This window comes from Mirounga angustirostris, unplaced genomic scaffold (genome assembly GCF_029215605.1).
Source record: "Mirounga angustirostris isolate CCGP_5_RB_7025 unplaced genomic scaffold, mMirAng1.0.hap1 SCAF_1, whole genome shotgun sequence".
Classification (NCBI taxonomy): Eukaryota; Metazoa; Chordata; class Mammalia; order Carnivora; family Phocidae; genus Mirounga; species Mirounga angustirostris.
The window spans coordinates 125976302-125990626 of record NW_026991709.1 but is presented as its reverse complement, the minus strand read 5'-3'; positions in this window follow the sequence as shown (position 1 = coordinate 125990626).

The following is a 14325-nucleotide window of genomic DNA, read 5'->3' as shown; positions in this document are numbered from 1 at the left end:
AGGACTCTAAGAAACAGTGTGAAAACCATTTGCTCCAGATAGGTTTGTTGGATCCTTCCTGGCTTGGAATCCACAGATCCCATCTTGACTTACTTCCCTGCATCCAGGTCCTTGGAGGTTTGGCCTAGAGAGGACTCTCCCCATCTCCATCCCACACTTCTAGGGAAGGCCCGAGGTTACAGTGCTCTTCCAGTTGTGGTATGGGGCCCATCTGTGCAAGAATCATCTGGATCTTGTTAAAATGAAAATTCTGGGATCCCACCCCAGTCTTACAGAATGGGAATCTTTTCCAGAAGAACCCTGGAATTTGCATTTTTTTACATACTTCCAGATGATTTTGATGTCCCCAAATTTGAGAACCACTGGCCTGGAAGGGGCTGAGAGGTGAGGGATTTGCAGGTAGATGCTTCAGTGGATAAGGCCAAAGAGGAACCATCTTGCTGAACTGTGGTGAGCTTCCTCCCTTGCTCTTTAAGTGAGAGAGAGGTGTTGGATTTTGCTTTGGGATCCAAGTGCCAACTGGGGCTACCCAAAGGTCATACTGGCACCACCTCCTTCCCACAGGACTGGGAAGTTCCAAAGGATAAGGACCCTCTTATGCCCCTCAGAAACTGTGCACAGTGTTTAAGCATTTCCAAGTGCTGTTATTTTTTTTAATGATGGTTATTATGGTTACTTTTTTGAAATTTGAAAATATAGCCGATCAGTCATAAAGCAATGACTATTTATGCAAGTTTTAGCAGCGTTAAGCAATGCCTTCCTTGTGCTGAGAATCAACATTATTTACTTTGGGAATCTTGCCCAGATTTCTGTTAACTCATTCACACATAGCTTCTCCTCCCAGCCTTGTGACTCAGTGAGGTTTTCCCCGGCTGGGCAAGGAAAACTGTTATGCACAGACCCAATCTAGTGCAATGAACTCATCAAGGATCATCAAAAGCCCCCTATTCCAGTTACACCCCCAGAGTAGAAACCCCCTCTTCAGAGAGATCCATTTTGGTTATCCATTGCTATGTAACAAATCTTGCCGAAAATTAGTGACTTAACACAACAACCATTTTATTAGTCCTCACTGGTCTTTGGATTGACAAAGCTCAACTGAGCAGTTCTGCTCCTTCTGTTGGCTGTTGAGGCTACAGCCATCTGGGGGCTCAACTGGGCTGAAGAATCCAAGCTGGCTCACTCACATGGCTAGGAGCTAATACTGGCTGTCAGCTGGGAGCTTAGCTGGGCCTGCTGGCTGAAATGTCCCATCCATGTCCTCCTCACGTGGCTTGGGCTTCCCACAGTATGGCAGCTGGGCCGCAAGAGGGAGTATCCTAAGATCAAGTGTTCCAAGAGGGAGGAAGTGGTTTAAAGCACTGATCTGGGATTCACCCCTAGCTCTAAGACCTTGGATAAATCATTTAATCTCCTAGAACCTAAATTTCCCTATCTACCACATAAACATAATGCCTTTCTCATCAGAATGATTTGAAGACTGAGGGATGCCTGGGTGGCTCAGTGGGTTAAGCATCTGCCTTCTGCTCAGGTCATGATCCCAGGGTCCTGGGATCAAGTCCTGCATTGGGCTCCTTGCTCAGCAGGGGGCCTGCTTCTTCCTCTGTCTCCTGCTCCCCCTGGTTGTGCTTTCTCTCTCTCTCTGACAAATAAATTAATAAAATCTTAAAAAAAAAAAAAAAAGAGCATGTAGAATGATTTGAAGACTGAGATGGTGTATATAAAGCTCTTCACACAGTGCTCACACAGAGTGAGTTATGATCATGGGCACAGCAACACCTAATCCTAGGACATGCTGGATAGTACATGCTGGATCTCTCCACTTTTTCTCCCAGCCTTACCCAGATTCCTCAGTTGCCACCTCTCATTTGAAGAAAAGGGGGAGGTTGCTCTCTTTAATGGGATCCTGTAGGTCTACATGCAGAAATTAGAAACTATGACATGACTCCTTGCAATTTATCTTAAAAGGAAAAACATTTTACACGTATTTGAAGATAGCTGTAGGAAAATGTTCCTTGCAACAGTGTGAAGAACATGTTACAATAACATGCTATCAAACTAAATGTCTATCAGTAGGGGGTGAGAAATGATAACATTCATATTCTACTGGATATTATTTGCTCTTAGGGCATCTAACAACCGATCATCCTTCCTCTTAGGGGAAAACTCTAAGATAGGAAATAAACACCGCTGCTGTCTGCTAGAGGCAAGAGGAAGGCAGATAAGGCCACTCCTGCTCCCTGGAATGCATGTAAGCTGAGTGTCGCCAGCGAAATGCTCTATTTTCAAGATTGCCAAGTGACATGTAGCTAAGTGTCTGGTGGAGCAGAGCTGACCTAGACAGCTCAGCTTGGGACTGTTGTGTGCGAGAGAAACTTTCTTCATTAAGCCACTCTAAATTAGGCTTTTTATGTTATAGCAGCTTAGCTTATACTAGTTATGGTGACTTTAGAACATGGCCACATTCCTTCTGTTGAGAAGAGAGTCTGTGTTCCCTCCTCTCAAATCAGGGCAGGACTGTGACCACTTAGATCAATGGACTATAGTGAAAGAGGACTTCCAAGGCTAGGTCATGAGAGGCCACATAGCCTCCTCCCTGCTTACTAGAACACTAGCTCCTGGAGCACTGAGCCACCCTGTAAGAAGTCAGACTACCCAGAGGCTGCCACACTGTGAGGAAGCCTAAGCCATATACAGAGGCCCTGCATACGGGGTCAGTTGGTAGAGCTCATGGGGCGCCTAGGTGGCTCCATCAGTTGAGTGTCCAACTCTTGATTTTGGCTCATGTCATGACCTCAGGGTTGTGAGCCCACGTTGGGCTCTGTGTTCAGTCAGCTTGAGATTCTCTCTTCCTTTCCCTCTACCCCTCCCCCCACTCTCTCCCAAAATAAATAAACAAATTAAAAAAAAAAAAAAAAAAAACGAAAAACCTTCTACCTCAGCTCAGGGTTCAAGTCATCCCAGCCAAATCTCAAACATGTGAATGAAGAAGCTTCCAGCTGATTCCATTACCCTCTCCCGACAACAGATTTCATCTCTTACTTTGAATTTTCCCAGCCGAGGTCCCAGACATTGTGACATCATCCCTGCAGTATCCTGTTAGAATTCCTGACCCACAGACTATATGAGCATATCAAAATAGCAATTGTTTTATTCCACTAAGTTTTATGAATTGTTACACTGCAATAGCTAATAGAACACTAAACTAACATATAATAGATTCTGTGGGCTATCAACACTCTTTCAAAAAATTCCTCTTTTGCTGATTCAGTTAACCAGACTTGGTTGCTGTCGTTGCAATCAAGAATCTTGACTGGTAGATATACAATGAAACACTCCAAAATGCTTAAACTGATGGAGCTCTGTATTAAGTGTCACAGAATCACAATGTAGTTTTAAGTGAAAATGGCAGGTTCCAAAACAGGTACAGAATAGTTCTATTTTTGTAAACTAAAATTATTTTTGCATAGAATAAATTCTAGGATGCTATGTACTAAAATTATACAGTATTGTGTTTAGGTATTAGAATTACAGGGTTTTTGTGTTCTTTGCTTATCTGTATATTCTAATTTTTAAATAATGAATATCATTACATGGTTACTTGTATAATTTTTTAAATTAAAAAATATTTTTTAAAAATTAAGCCAGCATTATAGATCAAAGAATTTGAGAGTATTTGGCATACCTCTCCACCTTTGAGGATTTTGTACATTGCCCAGTGAGAGACCCAAAAGTACAGTCTTTAGGAAGTATGATAGTCCCTAATAATTCCTCCTCTCCCTATAAACATATGTTGTTTCTCACATCAAGTAGTGTTTGAGGGCGCTTGGCTGGGTCAGTTGGTAGAGCATGCAAGTCTTGATCTCAAAGTCATAGTTCAAACCCCATGTTGGGCACAGACATTACTTTAAAAAAATAGTAGTGTTTAGGGGCGCCTGGGTGGTTCACTTGGTTAAGCGACTGCCTTCAGCTCAGGTCATGATCCTGGAGGCCCAGGATCGAGTCCTGCATCAGGCCCCCCGCTCAGCGGGGAGTCTGCTTCTCCCTCTGACTCTCCCCCCTCTCATGCTCTCTCTCTCATTCTCTCTCTTGCAAATAAATAAAATCTTAAAAAAAAAAATAGTAGTGTTTAGTTACCCTTTTCTTAAGTCTGGGCTGTGCCTGTGACTGCTTTGGCCAATAGAATACAGCACATTTGAGGATTTCTGATCTCAAGACTTAGGAAGACTGGAAGCTTTTTTTTTTTTTTTTATAAAGATTTTATTTATTTGAGAGAGAGAATGAGAGAGAGCAGGGTCAGAGGGAGAAGCAGACTCCCTGCCGAGCAGGGAGCCCGATGCGGGACTTGATCCTGGGACTCCAGGATCATGACCTGAGCCGAAGGCAGTCCCCCAACCAACTGAGCCACCCAGGTGCCTGACTGGTAGCTTTTGTTTCTTCCTCTTACATGCTTGTTCTTGGGATGTTCCCTCTTAGAACCTAGCCCAACCCATGTGGCAGAGAAACAAGATTCTCCAGTTGGCAGCCTCAGCTGAGCTCCTAGCCAACAGCCAACAATAACTGCCAGCCATGTGAGTCATTTGGAATTTCAACACAACCAAGCCCCAGATGACTTCAGCTCTAGCCAACAATATATAGGGCAGAAAAACCACCCAGCTGAGCACTGTTAACCCATAGACTCATGAGAGGTACTAAAATGGTGGTTATTTTGGGGCACCTGGGTGGCTCAGTCGTTAAGCGTCTGCCTTCGGCTCGGGTCATGATCCCAGGGTCCTGGGATCAAGCCCCGCATCGGGCTCCCTGCTCAGCAGGAAGCCTGCTTCTCCCTCTCCCGCTCCCCCTGTTTGTGTTCCCTCTCTCGCTGTCTCTCTCGCTGTCAAATAAATAAATAAAATCTTAATAAATAAATAAATTAAATTAAATGGTGGTTGTTTTAAACCACTAAGTTTTGGGATAATGTGGTAGCCAGCCTCCAAGATGGCTCCAATGATCCCCACCTTCTGATATTCACACCCTTGTATAGTCCCTTTGCACACTGTACCAGGGCTGGTCTTGTACATACAGTAGAAGTGATGTGTGGTATGTTACTTCCAAGATTAGATTATAAAAGACCTCATTGCTTCTCTCTTGGTCACTCTCTCAAGTGACTCTTCATGTTGTGGAAAGAAATCTACATAAGATGACCAACTTGTCGCCAGGTTGCCCAGGACTTTCCCGGTTTTAGACTGAGAGTCTCATTCTGAACCCCCTCAGTCCTGAGCAAACCAGGATGGTTGGCCACCCTACACTCATGTGGGAAGGAACTGAGGTCTTTGGACAACAGTGTGCTAGAAACTGAGGCCTCTTGCCCATAGCTGCATGTGGTGTGCCATCTTGGAAACAGATCCTCCAGCCCCAGGCAAGCCTTCCAATGACTACAGCCCCAGCTGACGACTTACAACCTTGTAAAAGACGCTGATCCAGAACTACCCAGTTAAGCTGATCCCAAATTCCTCAGCCCCAGAACTTGTATAAGATAATAAATACTTGTTATTTTAAGATGCTAAATTTGGGGTTATTTGTTAAATACCAATAGGTAATTTATACAGGTGGTCTGTTACACCCAAAAACAGAAACAGGCATGTTCCTGTTCTACACCCTGCTGTAAACAGCTGTGATGATCTTTCTGTCTGGGGACTTCCTCTCCTTTCCTGAAAATCAACCTGAGGGAATTTTGCCTCTGGAGTTCCTGAGGGCCCCTGCTTGCTGCTGGGGAAGCTCATTCCAATTCTAATTGTCTTCCAAGCGTTAACAATGAATCTCTTGGGCTCACAAGGTCCTCCCACTTCTCCATTTCCAAATGCTCTCTGAGGCCCTCCTGATTTCCCAGAAGGCCTGAGGTGCTTACCGGACTGCTTAAACAGCCTTCTCTGCTATAAAGTACTCTTTGATCTCTGACAACATGAATATCTGTGTGCAGAAAACAATGCATGGGGTGTGTGATCTGCAGGGCTTGCAGACGGTTTGTGAGGATCTGGGAGACTTGACCTCAAATCTTTTCTGACCAGGCACCAAAGTATTTGAGATTTCACCTTTTGAATGTGATCAATTCACTTGGAAGGGCCAGTTTATTCACCAGCACCTTCTTCTGGTTGAGCTTTGAAGAGTTCTTCCCTGCCCAGGGTAGCATAAGAGCAGTGGGGAAATTAGTCCAGGGGAGCACAAAAGGCAGGGGGGCCCCCGGAAAGCTGATCTTGGCTCCATTTCCAGTCTCATATGGGGTGACACTGACTCTGTGTGCAGGCAGGCTATGGGCCGCACGCATGCAGGGCGCCCAGCATGCTCGGCCAGTCTGCTCTGTATGCCCGGAGAGCAGAGACCCCTGTAAAGTGGGTAAAGATACAAGTAACATGTGCTGAGCTATTGGTTTTCTGGAGCTGCCATAGCAAATTATCACAAACTGCATGGCTTAAAATAACAGAAAACTATCCTCTTACAGTCCTGAAGCCAAAAGTCCAAAATTAAAGTGTCAGCAGGTTTGGTTCCTTCTGGGGCTGTGAGGGAGACTCTATCCCATACCTCTCTTTTAGCTCCTGGTGGTTTGCTGGTAATCTTAGGCATCCGCATCACCCTGATCTCCTGTTCATATGGCTTGCTCCCTGTGTGTCTCTCTCTCTGTATCCAAATTTCCCATCCTAATTGACCCCATCTTAACCTCATCATATGCAAAGATCCCATTTCCAAATAATATTATATCCACAGGGACTAGGAGTTAGGACTTCAACATCTGTGAGGGAACACAATTCAAACCATAACACTGAGCATTTAGTAAAAACAGTGAATATCCATGAAATGCCAGGCATTTGGTAGGATAGGCCTTTTATATACATCATTCCTGCTCTTCACAAAGATTTCCTAATTTTATAGCTATAGAAACAGGATCAGAGACACCTGGGTGGCTCAGTCAGTTAAGTGTCTGCCTTCGGCTCAGGTGGTGATCCCAGGGTCCTGGGATCGAGTCCTGCATCAGACTCCTTGCTCAGCAGGGAGCCTGCTTCTCCCTCTGCTTGTTCCCTCTCTCTCTCACAAATAAATAAATAAAATCTTTAAAAAAATAAAAAATAAAACAACAGAATATTTAAAATAATAATAATAAAGAAAGAGGATCAGAAAGATTACAGGGCTTATCCTAACTCACATAGCTAGAAAATGTAGGCTCTGGAATCAGATAGCCTGGCTTCACCACTTAGCTGGGAAGGAGGCCTTGGACAAGTTACAACCTCTCTGAACCTCTGTTTCTTCATTTGTAAATAAAGTGAAGATAATAATCGTACCTCCATCCATGCTGAGTTGTTGCAAAAATTTAAAAAGATAATGCACAGAGCCTTACACATAGTAATTCCTGAACTCATGTAACTGTTATGATAAGTAGTGGGGTCAAGATTTAAATCCACATCTCCTTAGCTCTGATACCTTCATTCTCTCCTCTATGATGCAGCACAACCAGGTGCCAGGCACTTCTTCATCCATGATCTCACTGAATCTTCACTGTATTTTATGGATGGGGGAACTGAGATAGAGAGAGGTGAGGTGACCTGACTAAGGTCACCTAGCAGATAAAACTTTCTAATCTAGCTCTGCTGACTCTAATAAATGTTCCACTATGTAACCCCTCATCCCAACGCACAGATACAATGTAGTAGAACACTGTCCTCTATCATGGTTTGCTAATAATCTCTGGACCAAAGGAGTCAGCCAAGATTAAGAGTTCAGTCAGTGGCCTACCCCAAGACTATGGCAGGCAAAGAATTCTGTTTCCATAACAGCTCCTGCCCGTTCAGAAAGCTCAGTCCAGAAGAGATACTATTTTTTCTTGAGAAAGTCCTTCGGAAGGAAGAACTGTCTCTCTCTCTCTCTCTCTCTCACACACACACACACACACACACACAGAGAAAGCTTATACGGGGCCTCACCCCTGGAACAAAGTAACTAACCATTGAAAGGGGATGGGTTATATAAGATTTCTCAGTTAGAAAGCCTGAAAAGTAAGAACCAGCTGCTAGGCCCAATCCAAAATTCCCTGGCAAACGAGGATAGAGAAGATTCCAAAAGGCAAAAATAAAAACCAAAAAACCATGTAAACACCTCAGAGGTAAGCTCCTTCAGATTTCTCTGTCAGGACAGAGAGACAAGGCAGCCAGGTTCTCTGGCCGGGCCTTTCTCTGATCTTCCTTCCACCACCTCTGCCCCAGTGGCCCTTCCACACCAAGCTCAGCCCTACAAACACCTAAGTAGAGCGGCCTTGGAGTAAGGCCTCTTCTGGCCCATAGACAAGTTGGTTTAGCCTGCACACAGTTTTTGTTAGTTATTAACACTTTCAAAGTGAGACATTTCACATAAAACTTCTTGTTTTTGGCTTCTTTTGGAAAATCAGAAGTTCTGGCCAAGTGGCTCTGTGTCCCTGAGTGGCCACTGTGAGCCAAAGCTGAGTAGTGGCTACCTCCGAGTTGATTATTTTTATACCTATCCCACTTGACTCATTTATCTTCCTTGCCTCACCCCTCTAGGCACGTGAGGTTTTCACTCAGGCCAACTGAGACCTCCCCTCTGCTACCAGATAAAATAGATCTTGCCCTCCCCTGGCATTCAAAAGTCCCTCACAGCATGGCTTACTCAGACTTAGCACCTGTGACTATACTTCATTCCAAATTTATCTACTCCTTCATCTCCAAACAGGTCCTGGATTTTCCCACATTGGTTCTTTGGCTAGGGCTGTTTTATTTCCTCCAAGATGTCTTCCACCCCAGCTCGGCCAGAACTCTTTCACCACACCCTGTAAGGTCATATGAAGATCTTCTCAGAACTTCCCAAACAGATGCAAGCTTTCTTTCATTCAATGCTCGAAAGCACCTTGTCATTTGGAAGTCTTCTCACATTTGCATATTACAATTTCTCTTCCTGTGATTCTTCCCCCCGCCAGCCAGTGGCTCTGGCTGGGCCCAGCCTTGCAGTCGGCTTCACCACAGCATTAGACCCGTGAATAAGGACGCTATCTTGACCCTCCAGACCAGCCCAGTCGCCACTGATCTAATGCCTCAGTTCATGCCACATGGAGCAGAAGAATTGCCTGGCTAAGACTTGCACACATTTCTGACTTTTGTGACAACTGTGAGAAATAGTAAAAAGGTTGCTGTTTAAGCCACTAAGTTTTAGGCTAGTCTGTTACACAGCAGTGGATAACTGAGACAGTTGGGAAAATAACAAAGTGTTTAATCTTGTTAATTATTTTCTTCAAGTCTTTTTACCAAAAAAAATATGTGTGTGTGTGTGTGTGTGTCTACATGCACACACAACTTAGAGAAGGGGAAGAGAGCTAGTATTTATTGAGTTCTTTATTTGATTTCTGTCTGGCCATTTTACATGCATTATCTGTAATACTCAAGACAATCCAGCTTATTTTTTTTAAGGTTTTATTTATTTGTCTAAATAAAGTTCAGTAACTAGCAGATGATCACACAGCTCATGAGTGGGGGAAATGGGAATTGAATGCCCAGTCTGGTCTATCCAGCTACAAGATTCAGGTTTTTGTTACCACCTCACCTCCCTATAACACCTCTCTGGGCTCTGACTGTGGTCTACATTCCACTTAATGTGACACCATATGTGGTCTCTTCATATTGCTGCAAAGCCTTCAGACCTTCCTATTAAATGGCCATATACATATATTTTTTAAAAATTTATTTATTTGAGAGAGAGAGAAAGCAGGGGAGGGGCAGAGGGAAAGGAAGAGAATCTCAAGCAGACTCCCTGCTGAGCACGGAGCCCGACACAGGGCTCGTTCCCACTACCCTGAGATCATGACCTGAGCTTAAACCAAGAGTCGACACTTAACCGAATGAGGCACCCAGATGCCCCAGTAAATGGCCACATATTATTCTAATTATAGTTTACATACCATTCCCTTCCTGTTGAGCATTTACGTTCCTTCCAGATCTTTTTTGCCATTAAAAGCATTCTGACAGTTGCATCATGCCACAAAGAGTAGGAATTCTAAACGGCGGGGTGGGCCTTTCTTGGGTTTCTTGGGTCTTACCAGGAATTTCATCTACCCGACTTCTCCAGCCATCCTCCTCTCCACACTGACTGCCATAGTGAACCTGAGTATGCAGTTGCCTAGGGAGAGTGTCCTAGGTGGAGCAGAGAAAGAGGAGAAAAAGAATTGCCTTGAAACTCACACCCATTCAGCCCAGATGAGTTAATCACCTTTTATCAAGTTAAGGCAGACCTCATTGATCTTAAATAGCTTTGACAGCTGGAAAAATGAAGATTATGTCAGGATTCTTGTTGATTTTAAAAAGATTACAAATCCTGTTATTTCTAAAGGGCCAGGTAAAAGGTTTTTAAATCCTGTTAAGAATTTTAGCCAATACCCTGAGAGCAGTGGGTAGCCATTAAATGGTTTTAAACAGAGGAATGATGACCTAATCTGATTTTTATCTGGAAAGAACACCCTGGATGGAGGGCAATGACAGGATTTAGTGATTGAGAGGATGGAGGGTGGAGGTAGGGAGGACTCCAGCATAGCTGGGTGGGTAGAAGGAGAAGCAGGAAGGGAATAATGGGACCAGATGAACTAGGGGTGTCTGGGGGCAGCACCTGGGCCAGGCTGACTTCTGCCAGGACCAGGGACACAGACCTGGGAGGGAGGGCCCCAAAGGCCAGGAGGGAGAGAGATCTGGAGAGCCACAGCAGGCCCAATAGGAGAAGTGAGGACATGGGGGAAGGCCCTGAGGCCTCAGCAGTCCATGAGGCTGCGAGCCCTTTCTTTCCTAGGAAGGGAGTCCTGAACCACCCCATCTTAAGGGGCTGTTTGAGCTGGTCATCACGTCCCTGGAGGATTTCAGTTCAAAGATTCCCATGGATTTTATACTTAGGGGAAAGCACTACCCCAGATGGAGCCCCAGGATGAAAATCCCCTTGTTTCTGACCTCCCTTCCTTGCCTACCTGTAGTTTTCTTTTTGCCCTCTTTCTTTTTAAGCCTAAGAGGAGGAGATAAGGTATGTAAAAGTAAATCTATAGAACACGAAACCTATCATCTTTCAACAGAAAGCCAGTATTCACCAAATCTACAGGAGGGCCAGTGGTGCTGTGAGTTTCATGGGGGGGGGGGGGGAGCTAGATGGGGCCAGGTAGGCAGGGTCAAGGAAGGAAGTCCAGGAAGGGGCAAGCCTGGGCAGGGGACTCTGGGGACAGCGTTTGCAGACAGAACTGGAACAGAAAGTCCTCAGGGAACCCAGAAGGTTATTAGTCTAGCTACATACTTAGAGTCGGCTTCAACTGAGTCTGGTCAGGCAAGTCCAGGTCATTTTTGTTCCAACTGTCATATTTAAGAGTTAAGAGGAGATTTTTCAGGCTTCACATTTTCTATACCCAGGCAAAGAGGTTCCCTTCCATGTACGCTATCCTGGGAAATGTGAAGGGCCTAGGGATGTGGCAATTGGGTGGGTAGATGGTGATAAACCCTCTTGGAACAACTGCAGATCTGCTGCAATTTGGCGGGTGGAGCAGGGGTAGGTTGGGATCAGAGCTTCTTTGCCATGGGCGGGGGGTGGGGGGGTGCAGAGGGAAGGAAGAGGCACAGTATCACTAAGAGCCTTTAATTAACTTTGCCATTTTACGGAGAATTTACGAATGGAGTTATTCTTGGTCCAGCTATGCTTGTCAGCAGGTTGAATACATAACATATAATTGTTACATAAATTTACAATTGTTTACAAATACATGACATGATACTTGTTCCTCTGGGGCCAAGACCCACAGATGCCAGTAAGAAGGAGATTTGCCAGCAACAAGGGAGAAAGCCCCAGGCAAGCTCACAAAAATTTTCCAGTTTCTAACCTTTCAGCATTCCTTAGGCTGGGCCTCCTATTGTGTGGAACGGTCCCCTGAGGCTGGTGGGGGGGGGGCTTGTTGAGGGGGGCAGATCACAGAATCACACCATCTAGGATTAACTCCATACAGGAGGTTGGGTCATGGTCATCCAAATGCTTTCTTCTGTGTAATCATCTGACAGGAGGCTTATCAATGACTACCTGAGGAGACCCGTAGCTTCTTCCCTCATACGCTGAACTGAGGAGTAGTAGGCCAGTAAGTCCAGTTTGTTTGGGCTGAGTGGGAGAGGGACTCCCCAGCTCAAAAGATTGAGTGGAACAGCAGGTAGTAGTGAAGTGCTCAGTCTGTCACTAAACAGTGTTCTGTATAGCGGCCATTTTGATCCAGACATCTTGAGGTCACAGATGGTTTAACGTGAGTAAAAACTATATAATCAGATTTAAGAGAAAATACCAAAATACTAAGTTACTTCATATTTAGTAACTGCAAATATAAAGCATGACACTTTTTTTTCTGTCAACTAGTGTTCAGTGATTGTCTACTCTGGGGTGGACACTTACTCTGTAGGCACTGAAGACCCAGTAATGAAGAAGAAGCAGGATTAGAGAGGACAGATACAAGGAACAGTCACCAAACACCCCCACAGAACTATGATTCATGATACATGCCTTAGCAATAACATGAACACTCTTGATAACAACAATACCTAACATTAATTGGGTTGACAATTCCAGGCACTGAGCTGAGTGGTCCTCTATTCATTCCCTCCTACAGTCCTCACAACTCCACATGCAGGTGTGTTCATCATCCCCTTTACAGATGAAAACACCTGAGCTGCAGAGAAGTTACGAGACTTGCTGGGAAGAGGCAGAGCTGCGATTTGAATCCAGGTCAGATTCCAGAAAGCAGGCACTTGACCCTGAAGTAAAGAGCAGAAAGAAGAAATAAAGGACTTGCCTTTGGCATGGAGGAGATCTCTCTGCGCTCCCTGTACCCTCATCCTTTCCCTGCCTTCTTAGCCCAAGTAGGAATGATGATTCCATTGACCTACTGACCTGGTAACCAGGGTCAGAGAATTTCACATCTACTTGTTGGGTCATGAAATAGGACCAGGAATGGAGTCGGAGTCAGGAACAGGATAATCGTGCCTTTCCAACATAATTACATCCTTTGCATTCTATGATCAAAATGATTGAGTCATAAGGTTGTGCTTAGTGCCAGAGCCATCTGACTTGCTCTCAAAGAGGTCACCCAGGGTTGTTTTACTTTGATGAATTTACCAGAGAGCTGAATTTGTTTCACAGCCAAGTCGGTGCTCTGAGGTCCAGCTGCCTGGAGAAGCCTGACTCCCAGCAATCCAACTCATAGGAGGCTGAAGTATATAACCAGATACTCACGTATTCATTCACAGTTGGTGTTAGTCCTTCAGTAAATAGAATGCTCCTCCCTCAACTGGGGCACCCTTTTCCCAGTATCAGCAATCAGAGAGCCAAATCAGCCATCAGCTGGCTGGTTGGTGAGTATATCCCAAGAGTTAGCTGTGGGCAGATTTCTTTTAAGTCAGGGTGGGGCTTAGTGAGTAGGTGCTCATTTTAAAAAATGTCTTACATAAATGAATGAGTGAGTGAATGAATGAAGTTAAACAACAAGCAAATCATGGAAATACCAGGAAGGCATCAAATACCATACCAAACAAAAGGTCTCTGGACCTTTAAAGGTCAGGAGCCAGGCTGCCTACAGAAGTCAGCCTAGGCCCCCCAGAGGAAGTGGCCTGAAGGCATTTGCTCCCCAGTTGGAAAAGGTTGATGGAATAGCTCAGGCCGTAGCATAGTCTGCCTCACAGATGTGAGAGAGGAAGCCACAAACGACAAGAAGCCACAAATGAAAAGTTGCTCCCTATTTCCTGGCAAGCTCTTTGGCCAGCATGAGCTGCATTCCTTTGAGCTGAGCATGTGTGGAATTTTCAGCCTAGGTAGCAGAATGGAACTTGGAACAAATAGCTCAGCAAAAAAGAACCCAGGGACAATGGGCTGGGTCCAGCTGCCCTTTGCCAGCTCTTGAGCTCACAGAATGTTGGCTCCGTGGGCCTTTTTGAGGGAGATAAATGATGTCCTTTGGATTGTACCATTTCAGAGGGCTGAGAGACATTTCCATGTTCAGACAGCACTAAGATCCTTAGAAGATGTGCTGAAATACCTGGGAATGGTCTGAGTCCTTACCACTGTTCAACTTTCCATCTAGCAAGGAAAAGTTAAGGTCTGTTTTGGGGAAGGTCTAAACATTGGAAGGCAGAGGGGAAGAAACCAGCAAGAGGGAGCTGGAGGATGCTTCAAGGTGAGGGCAGGTGATGATGAGGGGATGATGGCAGGATTCATGGCCCTGTGTAACCCAACCAGAGGAGGGTAGCAGGGGAGATTGAAGAGGAACTGGTGGGAATGTTTGCTGTCAGTTTC